We start from the raw sequence: 12,778 nt of genomic DNA on the forward strand, positions 1-12,778 counted from the left end.
CTGTAACTTCTACCGAAGAGACAGACCTGGGAGTGTGTGTGTGTGTGTGTGTGTGTGTGTGTGTGTGTGGAGAGGGCTCTATTTTTATTTTATTTTATTTTTTTAGCCTTAACTTTCCACCATTGCCTCTGGGGGTACCATCCTGTGGCAGGACTGGGGATGGCAAGTTGCTAAGATCTGAACTGGATTTTTGAGAGATTTCTACTTGGAAGCAGCAATAATAGAAAAGCCAGTCCAATAGTGAATTAAGCCTAAAAACAATATTAAGAAGAGACCCTTCAACCAACCATTTGAAGTTGTGGAAATGGTAGGTCTCAGTGAAAACACCTCTCTAGGAACTGGGGTGGGAAATATTTGGGCACAATTTGATTGCTCCCAAGATTGGGAGTCCTTGTAGCTTTTGTGTTTCTGGGTGCACAGATCAAATCATGCCATGCTCTGTTATGATTTCTGGTTTTAGTGCCCAAACATGCAAATATTGAAATGCACAGTATATTATGCTAAATGGCTTTCATTTTTCCCTCTTTCCTATCAATGCCTTCTTGCTTTACTTACTGAAATTGTTGGTAGGTTATATGACTGTGGATGTTATTTTCAGACTAGCGAAGAGAGCATTGCAAAATAAGTGATATAAAAAAATTCTGTGGCTCAACAGAATTCTTTAATTTTATCACCAGTTGATTCAGGCGCTATGTGGATATAACCTCTCTCCTTTCAGAAATCATTTGTCAGTGCCAACTCCTCCCAGCTCAAAGGCATTTGGAGAAAAGAAAATTCATTCACTGGCAAATAATTTAGTAATGAGTCAGTGAAGACCTGGTGCAATAGGAGATCAATTTAGAGGACGATTTTTATGTCTCTGGATAATTAACTAATCTGTTTCATGATTCACAGGACTGACTACAAATATGTATTTGCCACTTCTCCTTTCAGGTTATTTTTGTAGAGCAGGTTTATTTCTTAAGCTGTGTTTCCTGGTTACCACTTTTTAGAAGGGCTGAAGTCTGCATGAGTATTGAATGTGGAATGTTGATCTAGTTTCAAGTGGCAAATTGCACTATAATAAAAATTGCAACCCAAATATTTTCTGCATATTTACAAGATGCTGGCCCCTTCTGTACACAGGCCCACGGTTCACTTTTTATAGGATTTAATCCTGAGGCAACCAACTTTCTTGAGTATTGCTTTCATCTGCAAAGAAGGTTCGACTAAAATCCTGTACTGATAGAAGGGGAAAACGGCCATCTTGGTGTGGTGCAGCAAGCTACAAAATTGTCTATGTTTATTCTTCGTGACTTAGAATTCCCAACGTTGAGTTAAAATGTAAATATAGGCCAGGCACCGTGGTGCATGCCTATAATCCCAGTGGCTTGGAAGGCTGGGGCAGGAGGATCACAAGTTCAAATCTAGCCTCAGCAATTTGGCAAGAGGCGCTAAGTGACTCAGTGAGACCCTGTCTCTAAATAAAATACAAAATAGGGCTGGGGATGTGGCTCAGTGACAATTATCCCTGAGTTCAATTCCTGGTACCAAATAAATAAATATACTATCTTGGAGGCATGACCTTATGACATTCTTACTTAGGCTTACTGTTAAACAAATGACTTAACAAAATAAGCCTGGACACAAAGTCTGAGCTAAACTGCAGTTAAACTGAATTTAAAGGGATTGTCTAGGGTCTGTTCCCTGATTTGGAGGTAAGCTAGAAAAAAAGGGGGGAGCAAAATATCTGGTTAACAGAGAGAGTAGCAAGTGACAGGGCAAAGTAAGCGGTGCTGTCCACGCCTGTCATCGTGAACACACACCAAGGGGCAGGTGGCTAAAAGGGGACAGGTGTCTCCATTCAGCTTCCCGTTCCCACAGGTGGCACACCTGATGGTCTGGGTGCACTAAAGAAGAATGTGGCCTCAGAATCCTTCTCCACTCTGAGATCCCCAGCTGCTCCCCACTCCTCCTTGACACGTGGAATGAAACACTTTCCTCCCCCCTGTGTAGGGTGTTCTTTGAGAACACAAAAGATCCCAGATTAAAAAAACAGAGTCCAAGCGCCATCCTGAGCTGCGTAGGAAGGACATCCTTTAATGGATACAGGGAATCGCCTGCTGATCACAAAGCTCTCAGTGGACAGTGTCTCAGGAAGTCAACAGGTCCATCTTGAGACAGTTGCCTCCTAAGCCACAGAAAGAGTTAAGAGATATAACTTACTTAATACCTCTAAGATCTCTAAGATTTCTTAGAGAGGAGGAGGAGGAGGGGGAGAAAAGAGAGAGAGAGAGAAAGGGAGACAGAGAGTCAGGTAGGCACGTAGGCACGCGCGCACACACACACACACACACACACACACACACAGTGATCACTTATCAGTGGTTCATGCAGACAAGAGATAATGACGATAAGGATGCCTTTGACTTTGTAGGCGCGATTGCCTCGTGGATCTTTTTATGCATAGGAAGATTTTCAGGTTTGTTCTTTTAACATTTGGGTTTGGGGAAAGTGTCCTGCAGATATCCAGCTCATTGATCGTATTCTCTTATCCACAACTTATAGTTCGGGTGTTTATGAAGTTCACCTTAACGCAGATTTTGTTTTTAAAGCACCATGAATTCTACAACTGGAAAATCCTCAGAGATGCTCATTAGAGAACATGACTTCAGATTAAGAACCATCTAGCTTTGCTCTGCTCTTTGGGGAGGCAAAACAACTCAGAACAGCTAAATATCTCATCTCTGCCGTGTCTCCCCCTGGAATTTCTGACTTGGGGGCTGAAGTAAACGGTTGGGGCTTTGGCTCTTCTTTTCTGCTGTTCTGGATGTGAGATTCTCTGAGGGAAGTACATCTTGATCTTAAGGGTAATTCATTCTCCTAGGGCTGAGGCAACGGAGGACCAAACAGAGCCTTCAGTCTTCTGAGGAGCAAATAGAAAATGCCAAGAGTCTCTCTCACCCCAGGCAGATTGATGGCTCTATGTCTGGTGAATCTTGAGATTAACATTGTCCACCTACTGTCTGGACCTGGCAAAGGCACAAGATTAATGTCACCCCAGGGGCAGCCTGCACCGGATGTTGGAAATACAGACCTCACCTTTAACTGGGCTATAGATCAAAAAAGCTTTCTACTTAGACAGACCCTGGGAAGAGATGTGCAAATCAGGGAGAGATATCCAGGTCCAGAGGGAAAGCAAGTCCCCGAAGAACTTAGGTGGGAGAGACCACAGGCATCTCCTATCTTACCCGGGGCCATGGCTGGCTTCTGATAGCTGGGAGTGAAGGCAAAGAGGAGGGCAGAGATTTGTCTGCCATTACAGCCTGCGGGCATTGATGACAGGCCCAGGGGTCACCTTTGAGATCCTGGCAGGAGAAGCCGGGTGTTTGTTTACCATCATTGAGTTCCCACTTCAATGTGCGAGTTTAAAAACTTGCTTTCACGGAAAGAAGTTTAAAGGGTATGTTTGAAGTGATCATTTACCATCTCTCTTCCCCCGGAGCAAAACATTTAGATGATTTACCTCCACAGAAGGGAGGAGGGCTAAGATTAATCATAAAATGCACTCTGCTGAAATAGGAGCACACATCTGGCTGCCATCCAGAACAGGAGTAGCCAGTGGTCTGGACTTCTCGACTGCGCGGGTCACAAATGGAGAGGGGGTGAGTTCCCAGGGGCTATAATTCACTTCCTGGTTTTGACTCACTCATTCTTTGGTTCCAGTGTTTATTATTCTACATTGTTGATTTATTTGCTTCCTATCCAAATATCCCTCTTTTGTTCTGAGCTTGGCATTAGGTTTTAAAAACTCTGTTAGAGTGGAGGCCGGGGGCAGGGTGGGGCCTCACCTGACACTTCGCCTTGATGTTTCATTGACAGCCAGATTCAACTCTTTAAGAATGGGAATCATCAGATCCGATCATGCCTCAATGAAGATCCCCCAGTGGCTTCCCATTTCATTTAACACAACATTGATACTCCTTCTCTGACTTCAGTAGCTTATAGGAGTGAAGTCTCCCCACCTGGACTTTACATCTGATCACTGTCCTCAATGCTAGTTGTGTGATCTCATCTTTTTGCACTTGGGGACTTTGCAGTTGGATGTCCCCTCTGTCTGCAACCCTTTTGCCCCATGTGTTTGCACAACTGGATCTCCTTCTTGTCAGTTAGTTGGCTGTCAGCTGAAGTGTCATTTCCATAAGAGGCCTTCCTGAGACCCACGCGAGTTCCAGTTCTAACACTGTTTTATTTACGTGGCAACACATGTCAATGTCAGGTGTCCTTCTGTTTATTTACTTCTCATTCTCTCCCATTAAAATGCTAGCACCGTGAGAGCAATGGCCCGTCTGCCTTGTCCACTGCCGCCATCGTGCACCCAGAGTGTCGCAGACAGGAATGTTTGTTAACTATGAGTGAATGAATCCCATGTGCACTTCCAAATCTCTCATGGAGCTGTCTTAAGATGTAGGTTCCTGTTGCTGCTGGAGACTCCAAACCAGGAAATCGGATGTGAATTCTAAGCATGTTTTCTTTCTGTATTTATTTATTCTTTCTGTATTTATTTATCTGGAAGTTATGTACACATATTATGAAATCTTAAAAAGGATAAGAAACAGAAAAAGAAATGTTTGAACAGTCGTTCTCATTTTGTCAATAGTAAAATGAGGCTTGTGTTCTTAAGTATATTAATAATATTCCATATGCTTCGTTTTGAAATCTTGATAACTGTGCTTTCATACCATCAGCAGTATCTCAAGATTCAATAGATATGGATGGCACCAATAAGGAACAAAAATAAATCTAATTTTTTTCTTGACAATTGCTTTTTTAACTTTAGCAACATCATGGCAGATCTAACTTGGTTATAGTTTTCAACATAAAATATTGGCTTGGAGTATGAAAAGTGGCTGTTCTGCCTTTTTCTCGTGGTCCTTGTGATTCCTTTTGTATTATTTGAAACTGGAGTTTCATTGTAGGCATTATCTTACATAGGCCATTGTTCATTTTGTAGCATTAATTTAGTTATCATTAGATAATATAATTACAATTATGACTTAAAAAGTACCTATAACTTTTTTTTTTTTTACCAGTGTAAATACATGAGGGACCCTCTGGTCAGGATTCCATGTTATAGAACTCTTGAGTGGTGCCAAGCTTCTGAGGGTAAGTGATCCAGGGTTAGTGGAGACAGCATGGCGGATGGGTGCATTTATATATTTAATGAACTTTGAAGATGGAAATAGAAGATCAAGGAAAGGTGATACAAGATGGGTTTGGAGAAAATAGCAAAGCATTAGATAAAAGTAAAGAGTTTTGCTTTATCCTAAGTACAAAGGGTGTATTGAGGGATTTATGCAAAAGAGTCATATAGTTATGTGAGTTGTTTGGTTTTTGTTTTTGCAGGTGGTGGGGGTGCCAGGGATTGAACTCCGAGGCACTTGACCACTGAGCCCCATCCCCATCCCTATTTTGTATTTTATTTAGAGACAGGGTCTCACTGAGTTGCTTAGGGCCTCGCTATTGCTGAGGCTGGCTTTGAACTCCATCCTCCTGTCTCAGCCTCCTGAGCTGCTGGAATTACAGGCGTGCACCACCACACCCTGAGTGAGTTTTATTTTGTTCTGTTTCAGAGTGCTTCTTTTTATTTGATTTCTTTTAAATCAAGATGTAGTTGACAAATAAAATTTGGATAGATTAATTATATCCAAGATGGCGTTTCATGCATGTATGCATTGTGAAATGTCTAAATCAAGCTAATAAATTAACACATTCCAGTGTACACTTACTTTTATTGCGAGAACAGTCTACATCTACTCTCATAGCAACTTTCAAGCACACAGCACATCATTATTAGTGATAGCCATCGTGCTGTAAGATCAAATTTAGCAGATTTGTGCTCTTAAAGGATGGCTTGTAGAAGGGACATTGGAGAAAGCCCAGGGAGGGGCCAACATTGTAGTAGTTTGCATAGTGGAAATAGGCAGATACAAAATGTATTGGAAGTAAAATTCACGGGATTAGGTGTCAGACTGGACATAGGGTGGGGTTAAAAAAAAGAAAGAGAGAAATCTTTGCTGATTGATGGCTTGTGCGTGAGATATAATTCCCTATGACCCAGGATTCAGATGTAGCCATTTTTAACAATTATTTCCAAGGCCAGCTCATTGTCATCATCTGCTGCTACCCGCAGAGTTTGGCCAGGGACACTTTTGAGAGAAATCTTAATTATGTCAGAAACGTATTGAACTTGACTTAGAGACCCTGTCAAACCTCTATATTCTGATATCTTTGCTTGAAAGTGGATGGAGCACTTACTAAGGAGAGATTGCATCCAGTTTTCATTTTTTTTTCCTCCCCAAATCTTAAGATTGTCAACATCAGTGCAGGACTGGAGAATAAAAAATTAAAAAATAGTGAGAGCAACTCTACATGATAACCATTCCCTTTAAAAGGGGGGACCATGAACAAAGACATCTTGAATAACAGAAATGAAAGTAAGAAATGTCAAGTGTAACTAAGGAGTCCTAATGTGGCCCACTTATTAAATATAGCCAAATGCAGTTTGAACACGTCTTCTAAAAATACAGAATACGGAAGTGACTTATTTGCACGTTGGACTTGAAACCTTGGCAACACGTGATTCTCTGGGTGGTGCTTTCAGCTAAGAATCAGATGGCCATCCTGTGAAGTGCAGCGTCTTGTCACACTTTCAGTTAAAATGAGCTCAGAATGTAGCCTACCAATCTGGTGCTGCCTACGAGGTCTTCTTCCACAAGCTGGGGCTTTGCAAGGGGGCCCGTAGGCATCCATCTTCATCCTGCATCACTTAGACTGTTCTGAGCAAGCGACATTCTGGGAATTGTTACTACCAGTGGCAATACACGAGTTCCTAGTGACTTTAGATGCTCTCTGAATCCCTCTATTCTCCCTTATAGAAAGTATTAACTTGAAATCAAAATCATTAATAGTTTTAATGTTAGTGTTTTGTTTGTCTTTATAAAAACAATTTTTTCAAATCAGTATCATTTATAATATGCTGTCAGCAGGCCACATTTGTTTTTTAAACATACACTCTAAAAAGTTTGCATAAGCATTTTTTTCTTCCAAGGGAAGGTTTTAATCAGGAATTTTCTCTTCCATTTCCACATATTTAAGAACTTAGTAAAAATGATCTGCCATGATAATCTTTTGAACCCTTAAAACCACACCTCTTTTTGTTCTCCTTCCACCACATCACTACCTCTTCTCCTTTACCCTTCCTTGCTCTCCCATCTTACTACGTTGTCACCACCTAGTGTCTGCACACCTTCCTCTCATTCTTCTATAAGCAGTTTTTCTTTAAGCTACCCATGTGTCTTGAGAAGGACCTTCTACCTAAAGATCATGTATATAAGTGGAGACTCCAATACAGAAACCAGAAATATCAGTATTGGTAACAGGGTGTCTTCCACGCATATAGGAAAAGTCTCAAGGTGGCTTATGGGACTACCTGACTCCATCTCTCCAATATTTTATTCACTCATTCAGCTAACAAGTATTGAGTTCTTATGTTCCAGGAATATGGTGCTTAAGGACAAGGAAAAGAGGCAGCAATAATAATAACAATAACAATAACAACAACAACAACATATATAACCGTATAGCTTCAATGGTAGAATGAGTTCTTATGGGAAAGGTGAGTGTAATGTTTACTCTAAGTTGCCAACTTGATTGGATTAAGAGATGCTTAAGATTAAGAGGCTTCTGGGTGTGTCAGTGAGGGTGTGTCTAGGAATGATTGGCATTTGGGATACCAATGGGAGAGGAGACCCTCCCTGAGTGTAGACAGCCCCATCCAATAGGCTGGAATCTTGGATGGAATTAAAGTTGGAGGAACAACAGCAGAAGATGCAAGTTCAACTCTTCTCAGATGGGTTCTTAATGGCTGCTGAGATTGCCTGAGGACTTCAGACAAGAGCTCCTTCACTCTTCTAAAGCAGACTCTGCCAGGGATTCTCCAGGGAGTTTCCAGAAGCCTTTGGTCTCAGACTGGGGTAGCATCATGGATCTCTCTTGTTCTGGGGCTTCAGCCTCTTGGACTGGGCAGCTGCTGGTTGGTCCAGCTCCCCAGACTGCAGAGGGACATTGTGGACTGTCCAGCTTCTGGTTGGGTAAGCCAATCTAGTGAGTCCCCTTTTTGTAATCATACTTCTGTTGATTCTCTTTCTCTGGGGAACCCTGACTCATACAGCGAGGGTCCTGTGGGGTCGTATAACAAAGGGGAAAAAGCTATCTTGGTCACATTTTGGAGTCAGACATCCCTGGAATCGCTGACATTTAAGCTGGGACTTGGGGATAGAGAAGGGGGGTTGGAAAGGCAGAGGGCAAGGCTTGGTGGCCTGGGCAGATGGGCAGAAAGCCAGGCTGGCTGAAGAACTCAGTAAGCTCAGGGGAGAGTCACACACTGGCGGTCAGGGTGTCTCTCCATTGTGCAGGACTCTAAAATTCACCCTAAGGATTCTGACCTTAATCCTGAGAGCCCTGAGAAACCATTTTCTTTCCCCTTAAAACTCCCTGGCCTTGATGTTTGGCCAATTTCTGCAGCGGTTTTGGCAGCCAAGGGAGTGGAGATCAGTACCTGGGATTAGTGCATTAGCTGTAATTAGAGTTTGTGCACTCACACACCAGGCCAGGGAAACACACGGACAGTGGAGCACGGCCCTGGGGATTGAAAAGCCCACAGAAGGATGAGCTGCCTGGGCCTGGGGAGTTTCCACCGGGAGCTGTGACAGCAGCCATCAGCCCAGCACGACTTCTCGCCTTTATCATGTTTGCATGATAGTCTGTGAAGCCCTTGAAATATTGCAGCCTTGATAAAGTCTTCCAAAAGCACATTCAGATCAGCAAATTCCCTTTCCCTCTCCCTCTCTCTCTCTTTTAATCTGGAAGACTTCAGTGATATCCACACCAGCAATTAGAGATCATTCCTTTAAAAATTCAGCACACAGACCATATTTTGACAAAGCTCAGCACTTTTCTCACCATGCTGTGTGTGCGTGTGTGTGTGTGTGTGTGTTTCAAAGTTCTCTTACCATGGGCTAATTAGAAACCACTTATATAGAAAGGGTACCTAGTTCCTTTAAAATTTGACATTGTTCTGAAGCTAACTACATATCCAGATCAAGCAGGAAGGGATGTGCATAAATGAAAGCAAAATCCTTTCTGGTTTGTTGTCATAAGAATTCTCAACCTTGAGTTTAAATTAAAAACACACCAAGCGGGGGCACCTGTAATCCCACCCCTGGGGAGGCTGAGGCGGGATGATCACAAGTTCAAAGTCAGCCTCAGCAATTCAGTGAGATCCAAAGCAACTCAATGAGACCCTGTCGCAAAATAAAATACAAAAAAGAGATGGGGATGGGGCTCAGAAGTTAAATGCCTCTGGGTTCAATCCCTATTAAAAAAAAATCACACCAAAAAGATTGAAAAACTATTTTAAAGATAGCTGTCATGAGTTACTTTTTTCCCAAAGAGTGCCATCATTTCATCTCCAATGATCATCCCAGATTTTTTGTGACAGTTTTTTTATGATGTACCCGGATTATGCAAGCAGTCTCAGATGCTGCAGTTATGATATTCTACCAAGAGGTTTATGAATTCCCTGTTCCACTGTCGTCTTCACTCTTTTAGATTCTAAAATCCATCCCCTTCGTGATGTCCATAGAGTAATATAAGTGGTTGATGCTCAAGTAATCTATTTAACTCAAATCCAATGCTGAAAAATGCTTACCACAATTCTGATTTTACAAGTTGGAGATTATTTTTATTTTTATTTTTTTTCATTCACACTGTCACAGAACACAGAGCTAAAATCAGCTCCAAGGATCTGTCTTGTCCCCCCTTTTTAGTGGAACTGCTAAATTATAGCTACTTTGGAATCTAGCTCTACTTTAGCATCATTAAATAATTCAGTAAAGAGACTAACAGAAATATTGTGAAGTGATGGAAAAATGTGTGTGTGTGTATAATTTTTTTTGAAATAGTGTAGAATGGTAACTGCATATTTAGATTGTAGGAATTGTCTTAAATTTTTGTTTTCCTTTCTGCCCTCCTTCTTTAAAAGGGCAAGAGAAGCCTACAAGCTATGTAAATAACACAAACCTGGGTCCATGGTGACCTCATCTAATTTCACATAAAAAATCATATAGTGACAAACAAAGAAATTGAAATAGTTCGTGAATCTCTAAAAAGTGGTTAATGGAGACATCATGAAGCAGTGCATCTGCAAATTTGTTTCCCCCTCCTTTGTTTTTTGTTTTGGGAGGGTACCGAGATTGAACTCAGGGGCACTTGACCACTGAGCCCCATCCCCAGCCCTATTTTGTATTTTATTTAGAGACAGGGCCTCACTGAGTTGCTTAGGGCCTCGCTAAGTTGCTGAAGCTGGCTTTGAACTCCTGATCCTCCTGCCTCAGCCTCCTGGCCCCTGGGATTACAGGCCTGTGCCACCATGCCAGACCCCTTCTTCTATAGCTATTTGCACTTGTCCACCATCTCTGTCTCAACATGTCTTTGAACTTTACCTACAAACTCCCTCTGTCTGGATCTTTCTCTTTGCATTCCTTCTTTGACTCCTTCATCGTGTAAGTCTGCTTTGCCGCTCACGTTTATTGTATTTCTCTGGCCTCCCCATTTTTAGGCAGCATAAGGAAGGAGTCTTTCTCCTTCACAGTACAGAGTACAGGTTGGATGGGAAGTGGATATAATTTACCGCGGCACTTTCCACGTGGGCATGTGCATGTGAGCCACCTCAGGGACCTTGTTAAAAAGCAGAGTCTGATTTAGCAGGTCTGAGATGGACTCTCAGACTCTGCATTCCTAGTAAACTCCTGGGAGAACCTGTTGCCAAAAGTCCTTGGTCCACACTTTGAAGAGAGAGCACTTGGAACAAATCAAGTTAGAGACCACGAGACAGAAGTCTTGGATGTAAAGAAAATAGCTAGGCCATGGTTGTAGACAGTTTTTCTCGGGGCTGTGACCAAAGGACCTGACCAGAACAATGTGGAGGAGAGGAAGTGAATTGGGGCCTCATTGTTTCATAGACCTCAGTCCACAGACAGCGGACTCCCTAGCTCTGGGGTGAGGCAGAGCTCCTCATGGTGGAAGAACCTGGTAGAGAAAGACAACTCAGGCCGTGGCAATGGAGGAGGAGAGGGACAAGAGCAGCCACGCAGAGATAACCAGGGACAAAATGCAAACTCCCAAGTCGTGCCTCCAGTGACCCTCCTCCCCCAGCCACACCCTACCTTCCTACCATTATGACCCAGTTAATCCATTCAAGTGGATTAATGCACTAATTAGGTTCAGGCTCTCATAACCCAAACATGTCACCTCTAAACTTTCTTGTTTGTCTCCCACAGGAGCTTTTTGGGGGGACCCCATAACAGCCATTAACTCCTAGAAGATGGTGACGATGTCTGCTTTATTTGGGACAGTTCCGCATGACCCCATACACAGTACACCCTGTTTAGTATTTCTCTTTGCGTTCTTGATTTTTGGCCTGATGATCTTGAACACAGCCAGCTCCAAGTGTAAGTGTCTTTTCCCTTGCCCTCCCATCTTCTCTGAACACTTGAAATGGGTGAGCAAGGCCACGTCTCTTGAAGCAACCCCATTTATTCCAGACATTCATCGGGCGAGTGATTTACTCTGAATCCAGAGGCACCGAAGCGCTTTGGTGTGACCCTTGCAGTCTTCAGAGATTCATCCTTCACCCCCCAACTACACTCACACCCACACTTGGCCATAGCTCACTTGTGACAGGCCAGTTTGGATCTTAATCACGGGCTCCCAAAGCTTTAGTTAACATAGCTTTATCCGTGAACTTAATCAGCAGGCTCTCCACTCCATCATTTCAGCCATTGATCACACAACAGCCACTAAATCATACAGAGCCCTGGCTGATCCCTGAAAACCAGGGCCCATTCTCTACACTGAGCCACAGAAGGAAACTTTCTGGATTGCATTTTAACCTCTTATTTACCAGTTTCATTCGAATGGCATTATCTCTGAATAACTCTGTAATGAACAGTTTGGAAAACATTTTTATTCAATAACGAATGGGACACCTGCGTTGTAGTTTAAGAAGGCAGAAATTTGGATGCATATGGAATAAAAAGTAGAATCTGTCTTCATTTTTTTTTCACTCCTAATCCCACTCTCCTCTCCAAAGATGCCCATGAAATATATTTTTCCTCTGAAAACGTTTCATTTATATTTTACATCTATGCAGATTGTGTCAGACAGAGTTACTGCTAACCAGATATTCACATGCTTTCCTAATCCTAGCCTTCTCACAGCCTCGATGAGAAGGGATGTATACTATAGCTGGGGATGTATACCGTAAACAAAAGTGTCATTCTTCATTGCCAGGCTGATGCATGTGACAGAGTGAGTTCCCCATGAGCTTACTTAATTTGTTGCAAACACTGAGGAGGCTCCATCTTCCAAATGGTACAGATATAATAAAGTAATGGAGGCTCCATCAGCCTGGGGCTCTGAGTGACTGTGTGGATTAGAGTTCCTCTCTCATTTTGCATTTCAGAATTACACACACACATACCTATGCATGTGAGCAAAACATACCTTTATTGTGTTTTATGACTAAGGTGTCAGGATTAATTAGTTACCCAGCAAATCCAATCATAAGCTAATATATACATCTGTAATTATGGTTATTTTAAAAAATTCAAGAGGATAGCTGGGTGCGGTGGTGCATGCCTGTAATTCCAGTGGCTCAGGAGGCTGAGGCAGGAAT

This window comes from Marmota flaviventris, chromosome 1 (genome assembly GCF_047511675.1).
Source record: "Marmota flaviventris isolate mMarFla1 chromosome 1, mMarFla1.hap1, whole genome shotgun sequence".
Taxonomy (NCBI): Eukaryota; Metazoa; Chordata; class Mammalia; order Rodentia; family Sciuridae; genus Marmota; species Marmota flaviventris.